Below are 16486 nucleotides of genomic sequence, written 5' to 3' on the forward strand. Positions count from 1 at the left end.
AGGAGTAAAATACCATAATTTCTCTCCACAAATTTATTTTTATTACTGCCACAAGAAGTAACGTCTGCTTACACTCAGTAAGTCATTCTGCAGAGTAAGATGATGCCGGTTTCATACCATCACATGTCAAAAGAAAGGTTCATTTTTTGGCTTTGACTCTAATTTGCACCCCCCCGGTGTTTTCCAGCCTGTAAGGCTAGCTTCACTGTAGAGGTGCCATGCTCAGAAAATCTTCACAGTTGGATAGAAAAAAGGAGGCTGGATTATGATTCTGCAAAATTAAAGTGGTGGTATATTGATTATTCTATGTGTTGTATTGATTATTCTATAGGTAGTTTGACTGCAGTGGGGACTGTGAAGCATCAAAAATGGGAACAGGCAGCAAATTGCCTTGACAAAACAGTTTACTTGCTGCAATATACACCCAATATATGACACAACACAGTGTCAGGTGGCACGTCTTTTCTGAAGGGTTGCTGAGACACAGCAATTAACAGGGAATCAGTTAAATGATTTCCTTGAAAGGTAATTTCACTATTTTTGCTATGGACTGTTTGTTTGCATGGAGCATTCTTTGCTCCCCCATACTTAAGCTAAAGGCTGGTTCTTAAAGACTTCATTGCATACGTTGAAAAAAGTATTGGTAAATGGCATGCATTTTGCCTTAGGAATTACTGTATACAGCTGAAAACAGCCATACATTTGTACATATGCCAGTAACAAGCCTGCACACAACATCACATGTCTTTTTACATAGAGTACTCGGCAACCTTGAAGAAACTGTTCCTAAAAGTCTTTTCCTATATTCTCTCATCTAACTTATCTTGTTTTAAAATAGGCCAAAAGTAATAACACTAAAAACTGCAGGCCAGCTAGGGCAATCTACGGACTGCAACAGAAAGCTGTTTTTAAAGAAAAGGAAAGTTCAGCTAGGAACTTGGTAAATATAGGTGAGAAATGGTTTGCAGTCTCCCTACAAAACTTGTTTTTTAGTAGCCATTTTAAAAGCAGCATTAGTATGTCTAACATACTGTCTAACAATAAGGTTAGTTGCTTGGTTTGCAGATTAAGTCCTGGATGGAGTTATAAAAAGAAAAAGAGATGTTGAAACAATCCCTGGAGTAATGAAAGGGCATCAATAAACCTCTTATCCTAGGGAAGCATAACTGGGGGAAAAAAATGTAACATTTGAAGATACTGTCTGGACAGAAAACAAAATCCTTAGGCTGTCAGAGTGGAATTTGAGACAGCCGGCAAGCCAAGGTTGCGGCGAAAGGCCTGCAGTTTGTTTTGTGGATCTGGTATGCTTATCAGCAACATAAAAAAAAATCTCAAAAATGCCAAGCTATCACAGGAGCCTTCCCAAGGAGCCACTCGTGTCTGTCTGCTGGGAAGCCAACAGTTGTGATGGGTTCTTGCTATGTGAATCTCTGTTCGTGAGGACAAGAACCGAGACTAACTCACTTGATGTAGCTTCAGAACACCAGGGTAAAAAGCATTGGTATAACTTTAAACCTCACACAAACTTGAATTAGGCTCATGGAGAAAATTCTCACCATCGTATTCTTCAGTGCCAAGTCAGAAGTTTCACTTTTACATGAACAGCGGCAGATTTTATGAAAAATAGTAAATATAATTGTAATAAAGAGTGTTCCTTATATTAATTAGATCAGGAGGTATCTGACTACTTACGATTGCTTGACTTAGTGTGACCTCACCCGCTACTTGGAGTGATTCGATCTGCTTATAAGAGAGTATAAAAATAGAGAGAAGAGAGCAACTGTGGGAGATCAACATATAACTGTGTAATTGCAATCAGATTTGTCTTTTAAGTTTTTATCACCTATGAACTTTTTGCGTGTGAAAAGCTCTAACGCTAGAAGACTACTGGTTAAGCAATTTGTATGTGAAACAGCTGTAGACTTTCTTTATGCTGCCGATACTAATGAAGTGCATTTATTGAGTACTTCTTATTTTCCAGTGAAAACATTTATCTGCAGCTCCTTCAGGACACAACTATAAGGTATAAGATAAATTTTTGTAAGCTAAGAATTGATCTGAACACAGCACTAACAGCAGGATTTTAAATTGGTGAAATTAAACTGATGAAATTCAGAGCCTGTGAAGGTAAACTGATATAACCTGTGTCAATGCCAATGAAACAATGCCCCAAACAAGACAGGTTTATTTAAATAACTCAGTTAGCAGCGTATGTTAACATCATGTACCTCTAGACAGCATCTTGCCAGCTTCCTTAGTCACATCAACAGGACAAGAAATTGGTCTAAAATGTCTAAAATTGGCTAAGTGTGCATGTATTTAAAAGTGGGTGAAGCGTTTATCTTAATGCTGCATGATATTCTTGTTTTAAAATGCATCACATTACAATAGAAGTAGCACACATGTAAAATAGATGAAAAACTGGTAACTGAATTCAAGAAGTAACTATTAGTAGGAAAGGATCATCAGGTGGGGCTGTTTCCAGTAGAGTTCAATGGGGATTAGTGTGAGTCCTGGCATCGCTCAATAATTTCATGAGCGGGGTGGAAATAAATACAGTGACTAAAAGCTAGTGAGTAACTAACAATAAGGACAGAGCAGTTGTACAAAGGAGTTTAATTTGAGTGTGTTAGTCTTGGTCCAATAAAATGTCTTAATATAATAAAAATTAAACTAGTGTGTTTCAACATACATGTCTAGTATGTAATAGATTTTGTAGTGCCTAAAGTCTTCAAGGATGGATGCTTTTCTAGAAGTTGTCTTTCCATCAAACATGCATTAAGTGTGCTCTGTACACATTACATAGGTAGGAAATAAGACTCAAATCTATCAGAAGAGTCCTTTCTGGTGTTGGTTTTTACGAATCAATTTGTAACAAGCGAAACTTCTGCACATTGACCAGACCTGATGAAAACAGTTGTTTGTGTCACCTGAGTGCTTAGGCATGGTGCTGCTGCGGGAGTCTGAGCTTTTTCTGTGTGGCTGTGTTAAGCATGAATTAGGGTCCCAGCTCTGCTGGAGCACTGAGATACACAGAAGCGTTATCAGGAAGAATCACAGCAATTCCTGCAAACACACCATTAAGGAAGCCGATGTGCTTCTTCTAGGTTAACAGCTTTGCTTGCAGCGCGTTTTTTTCCCTGGGAGTTATACTGATGCAGTTCCTCGTGTGGATGTAGATATGTTGGATGCTTTTATAGGGAGAGGTCTTTTCTCTTTCCTATTTAGAAAGCTTAAGCCTTTGAACTGGCAAAACTGCATCCATGCGAATGGAGTTACAGCACTAAAAGATTCCAGCATAGCCATTGCCTTGCTGTCATTTAGGCAAGGTGCATGCTTCTTAGGCTGCTGAAAATGGATGTCTTGAACTTTCAGTTCAGAAACTGAAAAGATGCCCTACGCAGACAGTCATACCATTTTAACTCTGCTTGGTTGTGTGCTCGGTACAATGTGAAGGAATGCTAAAACTAGACTATCTAATCTAAGCTATTATTCAGCATTTAAATATGTGAACCAGTGAGAACACAGCTAAGAATACGCCAAAAAACTTGCCATGATTTAAAATGCCTGTTTTCCCATGTTTCTTTCTTTGGGGTGGAGATATGCACAGAAACATTTGAAAACTTGGGTGGAAAAATTTTTACTTTCACATTTGTGGATGCAAACAAAATTTTAGCTTGTGAGCTTGTTCTAGCTACATTTTGAAATCTTTATGCCCTGCATTAAACATTAATTAGAAATTGAAAGTGACGAATAGTAAAGCTTAATTTTTTTCCACATATTTCTTATGATTAATATAAAAAGTATGTGTGACAGAAAAGGATTACAGACCAATAGCACCACTTCCCCTGTAATCTTTATCCCTTTCCTGACTAAGTGCTATCTGCTAATACAAATCCCCAAGATCCTGACCTCTCTTTTTTGCTTTCCTTCCCTGCAAGCACAGTGGAGGAAATGATTCCTGTCACGTAGCCAAAGGGGGCATATTTACATGGCTCCACATGATGTGACGAGGAAATCCTGTTGCAGAGAACTCAAGAGGAAAACAAGTAGGTTGCCTGTTCTGCCCTTCTTTTTTGGAAGTCCTGCCTCTGCTCTTCTACAGGTTTGCTTCCTGAATCACCACTTCTGTGACTTTATCAGTACAGATGTCTTTGTTTCTGAATTTTATTTCTCCATATTTGAAAGTGGAGGTTTCCAGGACATTATTCTCCTTCCTGATATCTTGCCATATATTAAGTGATTAAGTTGTTGTCTGCTGCGGAATTTTGCTTTGCAGATTTTGCTCGTAGTACTCATATTTTTTTGTTCCTCCACTGATCATCTTTAAGCTCTGCACCAAAGTAAGGAACCACTGTAAGTGCCTCAATTCTGTTCTCTTCTGGGCTGGGGGAAAAAAAACTCCACTGCAGGCAGGAGGGTATTATCATTTTAAATCCAAAAGCTTTCAAATAGCTTTGGCTGTAGCCTAGAGGAAACCAAACATAGAAGGGTTTAACTTTTGTTTTTAAATGCATTTAGTACATATATAGTACTGTGGTTAATATTTTCTAGTTTATATTATAAACAATATATGAAAACTTGGTGTGAGCGCTTTCCTTCACCTACCAAGTCAATTCCTACAAGGCTGAATTCCCTTCCCTACTGGCTCTGAGATCTGTGATCAAAATCATCAGTGAAATGCATCAGTTGACTAGAAAGGAAACCTTTAGCAAATGTAGGGCTCTGTGTAAAATCAACATGGAACTTATGCAAAAAAGCAACTTTATTAAATGCTTGTTATAGTAAAAGCTACAGAGCAGTTGTTAAGAAAGCATGATGCATGTGAGTGTCATTCTGCAGTTTCAAACCAGGAATACGCTCCTTCAAGGACTAACTGCTCCTTCAGCTGGCAGCCAGGTCGCGTGTGTTTAGATCTGGATCTGATCAGAGACCACAGGATTAAATACAGAAGCACTTGTCCATTGTAGCATTAGTTTTGATCCACAATGCTGTACATTAATAGCTTTGAGCTTTGGGGACATTTAGGTCTAGATCCTGCTTTATGCCTCAGAACCATTTCTACTTTTGTGCAATGGACAAGGGCCTATTTTAAAACATCTCTGCTTTCAGAGAGGAGTTTATCTAAACAGAAAGATTTTATGATTTATTCCAAATCTGTGATTCTACATATGTGTTTTTGTCTATGTTTCCCATTTGTACAGTCGTTCAGAATGACATAGAAGGGACACAGCAGGCCACCAGTGATTAAATAAAATTTACCCAGATCAAATGATGATGCTGTGTTCTGCCTTTTGCCAGTCTCAGGATATGGAGAGTCAGATCCAATTTCCTAGTCTGGCACCTCCAGTGTGGCAGTAATTTAGAAACACAAAGAACTAATGATCAAAGCCTTATCATACCAGTCAAAGAGATTGTGCTATCATTATTTACTTAATTTTTTAGTGTTTTTCTTCTTTCCAGTAATACTGGAGTTTATCCAATGCCAAAACCATTTTTGACCTGCTTAAAGATGTTTGGGCTGAAAACCTGACACCTTGTGTTTAAGGTAAGAACCACTAGAAGGATAGATACTGTTGGGGTATAAAGATACTGCTGGGGTATAAACTCAAGCCTGAGTTCCATGGTATAAAGGTGTACAACCCTATAGAATAGAAACCTGTAGAATATGATAAATGTTTCCGGAGAAAAAGCAATTTTTCTCCTTAAAAATATTAAAAAATAGGAAGGGCCAAAAATACTAATGACCTCTCATTTTATAGTGCAGCTTTTTCCCCCTCTCTTCTTCTTTTTCCCCCTCTCTTCTTCAGAGTGGAATGTAAAAAGAGGTAGAAGAAGTAGGAGTACCAGGGGAAAGGCAAGAAATATTAAATGTATAAACATTTTGGAGGTTTTTTGTATTTTATTGAAAAAACCCAAAACACTCAATACATTTAAACTTCCTGTTGCAAATTTTTGTTTTATTAACAGTTCTGTGTATCTCAGAAGCTGAATGAAGCTTAGAGATGAGGCAATTAAAAAAGACAAGAGCTACAGTTCTAGTCCTGCCTTACAGTTTTAAAGGAAAAAAAAATCCAGTATAATTATGGGCTGTCAAGTTGTCAAAGATTGTAAGATCAGGGATTTTTCCCCTCGCAGTTTACTTTTAACAAGTAAGTAAGGAATAGTGAATACCCTCAAAAGATCTGACTTGAATAAGAAGCCAGCACTATGAAAAGGTTGACTAACACTGCTTGTGAATACAGGACGTTGGCTATTGGGTCTGTGATTTGGGGTGTTTTCCACAGGCCACTGGGACATGGGACCAGGGCTTTGCGACTGCCCACTTCTGGGCATTGTCCATGTGACCACCAACCCCACATGTGGCCCTCAGCTCGCTCAGCAGTGCTGTGGGACAGCAGCATCTGCGCTGACTCTGCGCTGGTGGATGGGGCACTGCAGGATACAGCACCTACATGTAGTGGGATGAGAGCTGGCAGCGCGTGCTGCTGGTGTTTTAAAGCTACATAGGTTTTCTTTTATAGATTGGCTCAGTTAAGCTATGAAAAATAAAATTTCTACATGTTCAACTGCTACTTTATGAGGCCATCAATTTTTAAGTGAGTTTTATGAAGCCTTGATCCAGGCGAACATAGTTATTAAATAACTTCTATCTAGTTTTAAAAAGAAAATAAAAACTACAAATAAAGTAATAAAAAAGGGCAATAATAAAAACCCTTAAGGATTTTGTGTGTGCGAGGGCAAGATTTAGGTTCAGTTTTGACTGACAGGAGGAGAGGGAACTGTAGATCTCTAACATGAATCATTGTCCCTTGTTCATCATAAAGTTTAATTTTCGAGTAGTTTAGCCTCAGACTACCAGAAATAATTTCGAGTTCCACTTTAGATAATGTTGATAAGACAGCTGTAGATTTAAGGGTCATTAAAGAATTCTTATTCACAAAATTATGCACTTACCTTTAACATTTAATTCTCATTGAAGCTAATGGGGTTTAAAAATGTTCTCCAGTCCTTTTGCTTTCAATGGAACTTTAACATTTTCTTCAACTGTAAATTTCCTTAAATGTTTTTCTTAACTGGGGATTTTCCCATCTTCCTGCTTTGCAGGATCAGCTTCTAGGTCATTCCCAGCCTCCCAGGTACTACTGGCTGCAGAGAAAGCCAGGATCTGCACCACTACTGCCTCACTTTACTCTGTATGGGAGAGGCACTATAGGCACCACAGGGGATAGTGTGTATGCATATGGGGGAAGGCTGGAGCCTCCCTGGTACATCAATTTCTGAATCACCACTCATGCAGCACAGGCAACAAGTACCGCACCTTGTTTTTCCTGCTATAGATGCAATTAAAGGTTTTTTCCCCTGCTTTTCTACAGATTTGGACAGAGGGAGGATGGTTTCCATTATTATTTTTCTGCTATAAGTGCCTTTTACGAAGAAACATTGGGATCTGGTAGATGATTCTCACTCATTTGCCCTAAGCATTCCCTTGGCCCTGGTGTATTTTCTGCTTTGTAGGGAAATTTTCCATTTCGTACGATCAGCTAAATGTCCTCAAAAGCACACAAGAGAGTAAAATCTTAATATTTCATTTTAGAAGGTTTTATGAAGAATTGTAATGATGATTATTGTTTACTGTTTTATTTAAAGGAGAAGCTCCATTCAGGGACAAAGAAAACAACCCATTCGGTATAACCGGTCAAATGACATTCCAGGAGCATTAACGTCACTGGGGATCCCTAGTGACTGAAACTTCAAGACATTTGGCTTCTCTCTGTTTATTTAGTGACAGAAAATGTGGAATGCTTTTGCCAAGTTATTTGGAAGAGACTTAACGGTGAGTAATCTGAGTTTTCTGTCTGTTTTTCCATTCCCTATGAAATTCAGTAGTAGTACCTAAATTCATGTGTGGTGTGCTTCTAGCCACAGAATAAGAAGAATAAATGAGTCTGTAGTGAAAATATCTGAATATGTATTGAATATAAGGCCAAGATGGAGAGCCATGGAGTAGCCAAGGAGAAATATGGGTAAATGGATTTTAGCTACTTCAATGTGGAGCAATAAAGAAATTATTTATTTATTGCTACCTATCAAATAGGCAAGTTTACCTAAGTTTTTATTTACCAAACAACCAGTTCGTCTTTTTTTAAAAAAAATTATCAATACGTCACTGAAAGGAAAGAACACATAGTTTAATTTTATTTCTCTTTGCTACTGGGTAGAAATGTCCTAATTTAGGGTCTTTCAATTTGGAAAGGAAGAAACATAATACTAACAATTTTTAGTTGTTATATTAGTTAAACATTGGAAAGAACCATAGCTATAGTTTACCTTAACTTACTAAAAGAGTCCAAGAGCTAGAGTTATGCCATGTTTAAGTTTACAGAGTCATACAGGGATCAACCTGACACTAGGTATGTTGCCCACAATAGTTTTGCTAAGCAGTGCTGCTATTTTGTTTAGAAATGAAAAGAAAATGGTTTTGTAATTCAAAGTTTTGTCAAGACTTTGAATGTAGCAGCTCTTAATAAATATCAAATTGCTTTATGAGTGTAGGTAAATAGCACTGTGCATGTCCCATGTCTATCCAGGCACAAGCATCTGTGTCTGTCCTACGATCTTTATGGTGCATTAAAATGTCCAGCTGGACCCACAGTGCTGTTGTGGCTACCAGATATTCCTGTCACCCTGGTTCACAAAACTCCTATTAGCACAGAGAAACACTTGTAGGTATACCACCTACAAAACTGGGTCTGCTTGACCTCTGCCGGTACCAGCCTTTCCTTGGTGCTGGTAGAAGAAACTCGGGGTCTCGGAGGGTTTGTTCTTCATGAGTTTTCCTCAGGACTTGTCTGTACTTCCATGTGGTGAGTGCTCACTTTGCAAACCTAGCCATCCCCCTGAAAGTGCAAGAACCAGAGATCTGTGGGATCCCTCTCTTGTATTCCAGAGGACCCCACCTGGTACCACTCTTAAAAGCATACCCAGGCCTGGGCCAGCCAGAGCTGACCAGTGCCAGGAACATGGCTGTGAACACCTCCCTTAGCTTTACATGCAGGGTAAGTGTGGGATGGCTGGGGCTCCGAGCACGAGTCCTCTCCTCAGGGTAGCAAGTCAGGAGACAAATGTTGCGCAAATATCCTGTGCATATTTCTGGCAAGAGACAAAACCTGGTTTTGTTATTCAGTTCCCAAAATAACTTTGTTCTTTTCTCCCACAGAAGCTGAGGTGAAGAAGATGTGCCTGATGCTGCAGAGAGGAGCCATACCCCAGGGTGGTGCAGAAGTCACACCAGCTGCTTTTGACAAAAGAGTTAGTCTTGAATAGCCTGAAGCGGGTCATTTAACAATAAGGCCTTAGGCTTAGCACACTTCCAGGTTTGGCCCTCTGAAGAAACCTCCCTCAGCTGCAGGGGCAGCTGTGGTCCTCCGCTCCAGCCCACCCAGTCAGCCCCCATGAGACGTGAGTGAGTTCTGCCCAGGCATCCACCCCCCTCAGTTGCCTCCAGCAGCACCACAGTGTTCCTCAGGGAAACCAGGACCTCTCACCCCTCCTGAAGGGTCTTCCTGGCCTGCCTTGTCTTCTCCTCTGGTTCAGTAGGAGCTTTAAACTCTCAGTTACATGGAGTGTTTAGAGGGATGCCATCCTGAAGGCATCCCAGGGCAAGGGCTCTCCTCTGTGTTTCAGCAGTGTGTATGGAACCAAAAAAGAAATACTAGTCCAAAACCTGCTCGCCCACATCCCCTGTATTCTCTATATGTCTTCTGTATGTCCTTGCTCTCCAGAACAAGACTGATTGCCTGAGAGGACACCCTCACTCCCAGGAATGCCAATATAATGGTCATGCTCAGGAGAAGAGGACTTTACCATGACTAGAACCCTTGCCAACAGCCAGTGGAGGAAGAGGAGGGTGGTGAGGATGAGGAGGACAGAGCATTTGATAGTAGGTGGTACTTACGCTGGTGGCAGTGTAGTGAGGCAGCGTGGTAGGTACAACACAATATTTTGTATCCAGATAAAACCCATGAATGTTAGAGTTGTCTCTGTCTGAGTATTCATGCATCTGGGCTACGAACAGGGCTGGTGTCTGTTTAAGGTGGCCAGCTGGCTAGAATAAGCTCCGATGACTTTTATTTTCTTTTGGACTGGGAGTGGGAAGGGAAGGAAAGGAAAACAAGGAGTCAGATGCACACACTTGTGGGATGTCAGCCAGTGAGGTATGATGTTTTCTAGAGCTTTTCCAGCTCTGCTGAAACTGGCTGCCAGGGAGATTTTGTTGGCTGATAATTGCCAGTAATGGAGACGAGCTCAGGATGGAGAAGGGAGAGGAGATGCTGTATGTCTGAGGCAAGGAGCCGGGGGGAGTCCAGCCATTGCAACCACACTACCCAGGCAGGTGTCTGCCGGGATGGTGTGGGGAAGGCACCTTCTGACTCTGGCCATAGCCCATCCCTGGTGAGAAGAGCATGTTGGCTCAGCTCTGGTGAGCAGGACATCTGCTCTCCTGCAACTGCGTGTGGCAGGACTCTCTGCTGTCACGCAGAGCGTGCAAAGAGGCTCAGCAGCTCAGCAGGTGTGTGAGCAGCGGCAGTGCTGGGGTGTAGACCCAGGCCGGCCAGGCTGTGCTGCTTTGTGGATCCTTCAGTGGACTTGGGCTTCTGTCACTCCTTAAGCCTAGAGGGAGTGCAGACCACCTCAGAAGGTGGAGGACTAGGTGCCCTCAAGGTTTGTTTCCTAATAATCAAGCTAGAATGCTCTTTTTCTTACTCCAGGTGGCTAGATGCAGTCAGAAGTTGCAGAAGTTATCCTTGAAAGCACTGAGAGAGGCAGCCTAGGGGATCATATCAACCTTCTCATCTCACCTTGCTCCTGTGTTTGCATACCTGCTTGTATACTCTTAGCCGTCTTTTGCTTTGACTGCCGTATACATTCCAGTTCTAAAATACATCTAAAATAGAGTAACTAGGTAGCTACCATAGAAGAGAAAAGATAAAAAACTTCTTTAGGAAACAGAATTGGAAGAAACAGTCAGTCCTTGAAGGCAAGAGGACTTTACCAATGTAGTTCAGATCCATCCAGAGATCTGTACTGTTCAACATATTCATAGACAACCATAGTTCAGTCAGTGGCAAAGAAAGATTGTGGATGACCCTAATTTGTTTAAGGTAGTAAGGCTAATTGTGGGATGCAGGAAGACTTCACAAGACTGAGTGACCTGACAGCCAAATGGCAGATGAAATTCAATGTATGTACATCTAAAGTGAGGAGGTGGTTCTTTCCACTGTGAGACGTGGATCTAACTTCTCAACCAAAAGAGGCAGATGTTAAAAGGGGAGCTGGAACAAGTTCATGGAAGAGATGCTAAATGCGTAGAAGCTATATCTAGCCCTGAAAGTCCCCAAGCTGGAAATAATTGACAGCTCAAGAGCATTAGGGGTATGCATTGCACATACTTGTCCTGTTCTTACTCTTCCCTGAGCAATCTTTTATGACTGCTTTTGGCAAGAGCACAATGAGCTAGATGGACTGTTACACAGCAAGCATTATACAAAATAAACCATGAGCATGGGTAGCACTCTTCCTTCCTGCCTTCCTGCCTTCCTGCCTTCCTTCTTTCCTCTCTCCTTGATGCAAGAATTGTGTAAAAACGCTGAAGGTTAAACAGACCTTTACAATTTTCAGCAGCTGCTCTTTGGTGGAGAGAGGAAAACAAACCCTGCACGGTCACTGAAGGTAGGTGTTTCCAAAAGCAAAGTGCTCCCTTAGCATCCATCAGATGCAGACACGGGCAATAGGGGTCAGGGTTACATTCACTGAAAGACAAAAGGCGACCGAGGCAGAGAACAAATTGCTCCCTGTTAGTGGGATGATTTAGGGTTTTATTTTATACAAATGGCAACATTGTTGTAATTGTGATGGTCTAAGGATACTGATGCAGCAATTTTTGAAGAAGAAATAATACCTTTTGTTAGGCTGACTGATACAGCAGCAAAACCCATCGGGCAGTGCTGGAGCACAGGCACCATGGCCTTGGGCACACAACCCTTCCTCCAGGCTTGGACAGACGCCTCTGTCTGAGACACACAGGCCTTTTTTTACACTGAATCAGGAGCTTTTCCCTGAGACAGGAAGAAGGCCTTCTGTGCCTGAAAGCTTGCTTGTTTTCTGCAGCTCTACCAGCTGGTCTAATATAGGAGATCATGCCTCACTTAACTTGCTTGTATCTGTTAGAGATCTCATAGATGAGGTGCCAGTAGATTGCGTGCAAGAGATTTCAGCACTGTTTTTGGATACTGCAAGACTATTTACATTTTTCTGCAAACATCTTCTGTGCACAGTTTACATTGGGGCTTTACGACAGGGACTTCATAAAAATAAAGAATAAGGAACCTAAGATGAGAAACTGTCAGCAAAAAATGTTGGTATATTCAGTAGCCAGTCATAGAGAGATTATTAAGTCTCCCCTTCAGACAGAGCCCTGGCCATCTCGGGCTCAGGGCAGCCAGCACGTGTCTTCTGGAGCCCCTTGGGATGAGCAGTCTGCGGGCTTCGTCTGCACTGCTGGCTGTCTTGGGAGGTGGGGAGATGGTGTAAAAGGTGGGCAAGGAGCCACAGCTTGTCGTGTCTTCAGTTGTCTGAGGTTTACTCTTTCAAGCAGTATAAGCATAGCTAGGACAGTCCCACATTTGCAAAACCATTTTTCAAACTGAAGAATTCAGGCAGGGAGGAATTAAGGGCTTTACTCACCATGATGTAGAAAGGCAAGTCACAACAGCTCCAACGTCCTCAGTTATGTCCAGGACCAAATACTAATGAAAGATCTGTATCCTTGCCTATCTTGTGGGTGTGTTTGATGGTCTTAATCATACTCTATGAACACTTGAGCTCACTGAAACCACAGCTTAACAGAGCTGTACTCGTAGTCGTCATGCTGTCAGGGACGACAGCTTTGGCTGCCTGCTTTTCTGTTTCCCATGGAATCACTTTGATGTGGATCCCCCACATCTTGAGTGAGCTATCTAATAAGTCACTTACTGTGTAAAAGCTGGGTACAGTTCCTCCTTCCTCCTCCCACTGTATTTTTTAATGAAAATAACCGTGGCATCTGCTTTATTCAAGCCTTCAGACACATAGTTTGTCTCATCTCATAATAGGGCTTGGGAGGAAAATAAGACCCAAAATTTACCTAGGTTACCAAAAATATATGTAGGGAATTTTTCAGTTCAAACAAGGTTTGATTTAACCCTGACCAGGAGTTTCAGTTCGTCTGACACTGGTCACCTAAAAGGGAGGCATCTGGTCTAGTCCTGACTTTCTCCCAAGCAATGGAGAAAGTACCTTGCAACAGGAAGGCAAGTCATCCCCTCTCATCTAAGTCCCTGTTTAGGGATGGGGTAGGAGGAGCCCACCTTTCTTCACTTCTGGCAGTCTCTAGAGCAGGTCCAGGACTACCTTTCTATGCATAGAATTTCACTGATGCTAAATATCCATTATTCAAATGGTCTCACAGTTATGCATTGTGAGCTATAAGTATGCACATGCTGAAAAATATAATGGTCAGATAAAAACCAACCATGAGTTATTACTGGTCTCTAGGAAAAAATGAAAAAAGTCCTCAAGTATTCACTGTAGAGATAGAAAAAGTTTCAAAATACTTCCCTGAATTAGTTGTTGGCCAAGACCTTCAATCAAAAGCATCAACTTCTCATTAACATAGAAGATAAAATGATAAAACCTGCAAAAAATACAATTCCACAGGGTCATTTTTCTATGAAAAAAGATATTAAAATTTCTGTCTTTTCTGATTTTAAAAACAGAATGACTGTGATTCCAAGCACATCATACATATTAGCAAAAGAGATCTGTAATATGTAGCTTAACTCTGATAATGGCATCAGAGGCACCTGAAATGTGATGCCAAGGCTGCATTAGCGTCTGTAAGTCGGGCACTACAGAAGACAGAACCTCCAAAACCTCAGTTTGAGAAAACAAACTGTGTCTGAACAAGACAAAGTATCCTGTGTGGGAAACAAAACATCAGCACATATATTACAGTTTTGGACAACAGTTCAGATTATTTGTAAAGTCATGATAGGTACTCCGGGGCAATGTTGCTGGAAGCTTTCTTTTACTAGTTCTTTTATACTTGAGGTAGCATTTATAGTGGATTCCTGTGTTTAAATCTGCTGAAGCCATCTTCTTCGTTCAGTTTTTAGAATATCTTTCAGAAAGTTATCTCATGGTGCAATGCCTGAGCCACTGGAATCAGATCAGGGATAATCTCATGAAAGTTATAACTTTTGGGGGATGCAACTACTATTGCTACACTATTTGCAAATTAAATTTAAAAAAGTCTAAAGAGAAGCAACCTATAATAGACCTCGAGCACACAAAAAAGTGACAAGAACAGTCATATTAAGGTAGGAAATTTATTTTTCTTTTTTATCTCTAAACTCCATGTCTTTACTGGACAAATGTAGAATTGTCCTGATTGCTCTCCAATTTCCATCTTTCAAGCTCATCTATCTCAGCAGTCCCAGGAGCCTGTTTTCCACCTGGCTGCCCCTTCTGCACTAACCAACACTTATGCCACACTGATCTCATAATCCGAGAAGGTGTTTATGTCACACAAAGCCGTCAAGAATCTTTGTAAGACCTATTCCTGCAGTTGGAACATACAGGTAATATTAAGAGCATTCATTGATGTTGAAGTCCTGATGTCTTGGCTACATATAACACAAAACTATTTGGAAACATTTTAAAAATGGCTGACGTTAAAATTCAAGCTATTTTCTCATTATTTCTATCATCCTTTAGCCATGGTCATGGGTTCAGCTTTGCAAGGCTCCTTTAGTGAAAATCAATCTGGTCCTACAGCCCCCTCTCCTGTGCATTTATCATCAGTGCAAGAAATTCAGCAATTAGGTCAGCTCTACAATATTTCTTTCTTGCATACTTATGTAGGGACTTAAAAGTTTGCTCACTATTCGAGGTTTGAACAGTTCATAGCTAGTAGTGAATTTATAGTCATTGTGCCTCAGTGCGTTAGGGGAGTACCATTAAAGTGAGCAGCTAAAAAGCAGGCAGAAGCAGCTACATTTTTTCAAAAACTTATGAAGATACAGATCAACACCTGCTGGGTTATTCAGAAATGCCTGAGTAGGCTAAGTATCTAATTTTCAAAGGGAGTTTATTAGAACCTGTTTATGCTTATTTGTCTGGCTACTAAATGCCAGCCTTCACCCTGGGGCTTCTAAACACCTTTGAAAGTCTGCCGGAGAAGAGCTGCATATCTAGGCTCTGGTGGAGGCACTAAACTAGCTTAGAGCAGGATTTCATTCTTCAGTGTCACTCCAAGGTCAATCAGAACTTGCCTGATAGAATCAGAGATTAAACCAGGGATTTAATCAGGAAGCTATCATTCCTTAGGTAAAAGCTGAAGCTAATTTTATAGTCGCATTTACTGTGCTGATGGCTCTCCCTCAAAAGCTGCCTCTGCCAGGGAGTCTGGCCTCTCTGTCACACACGGTTCAGTCAATGCTGTCACTGCGGCTTCCTTCACCCAGGCAGTGCAATAGGCAGCACAACAGTGGCAAGCTCCTGGCTGGCCAGTGGAGCCTTTTGTTCCCTGGCTGAAGCTTCTCTTACATACCAAATTCATCCCAATTTACTGCATTACTTATTGTCCCATGGTTTTCATGGGATGCTTATGTGTGTGACATACAGATGCATACAACAGAGCCGGTGCCATGTGCCTTCTCGGGTCTGCAGTTGTCCCAACTTGCAAACAACTGCTAGAAGTAGGTAATAGCTGTAACACTGTATGCCACTGGTGCTTGGGTCAACAGCACTACCTTAACTCTTAGCTTAGTAGCATCAGCACTACTTAGCAGTGTTTAGTATTACTCAGCCTAAAACAGGCTCCAGCCAGACTGATAGACTTCTAACCCATTGTTATATACACTCCTTTATAATAAAGTTAAATGCGGGATTCCCACAGAAGGACCCATCTTGTTGATAGAAAGACCAAAAACGAGAGTGAGAAACAGTACCAATGGATGAGGTGATGTATGGTTGGAAGAAGAAAGTGTTAGAGGTTAGCATTTGGTGTTTCTGCAAGCCTGGTCCTGGTTGTCTCATGATAGCTAACCAGAAGAGAAAGAAGTTTGGCACAGTGAGTGCCCAGCAGTGAGCAACTGGGTTTAAACGCCCTGGTCAGGATCACATAAACTCTGTGATGGAGAGTGGTACAGAATCCATTTCCCAGCTTTGAAGCTGACAGAACTGGGGCAATGTTCAGTTCCCTTTCCTGTGAGACCACCCTGTCCCTTCCTGCAACCGCCAACCTCATTCACTACACACTGTTTCACTTCTGCAGCAAATTTGTAAGGATACTGCTACCCTTCACTGCACTGTCTCTCAGAGGTCTGTCCCTTGTACTGAACTCTGTGGAAAGAAAAAAGAGTGGAGGAACAAATATGGAAAA

The sequence above is a fragment of the Platalea leucorodia genome (assembly GCF_965183815.1).
Source record: "Platalea leucorodia genome assembly, chromosome: 3".
Classification (NCBI taxonomy): Eukaryota; Metazoa; Chordata; class Aves; order Pelecaniformes; family Threskiornithidae; genus Platalea; species Platalea leucorodia.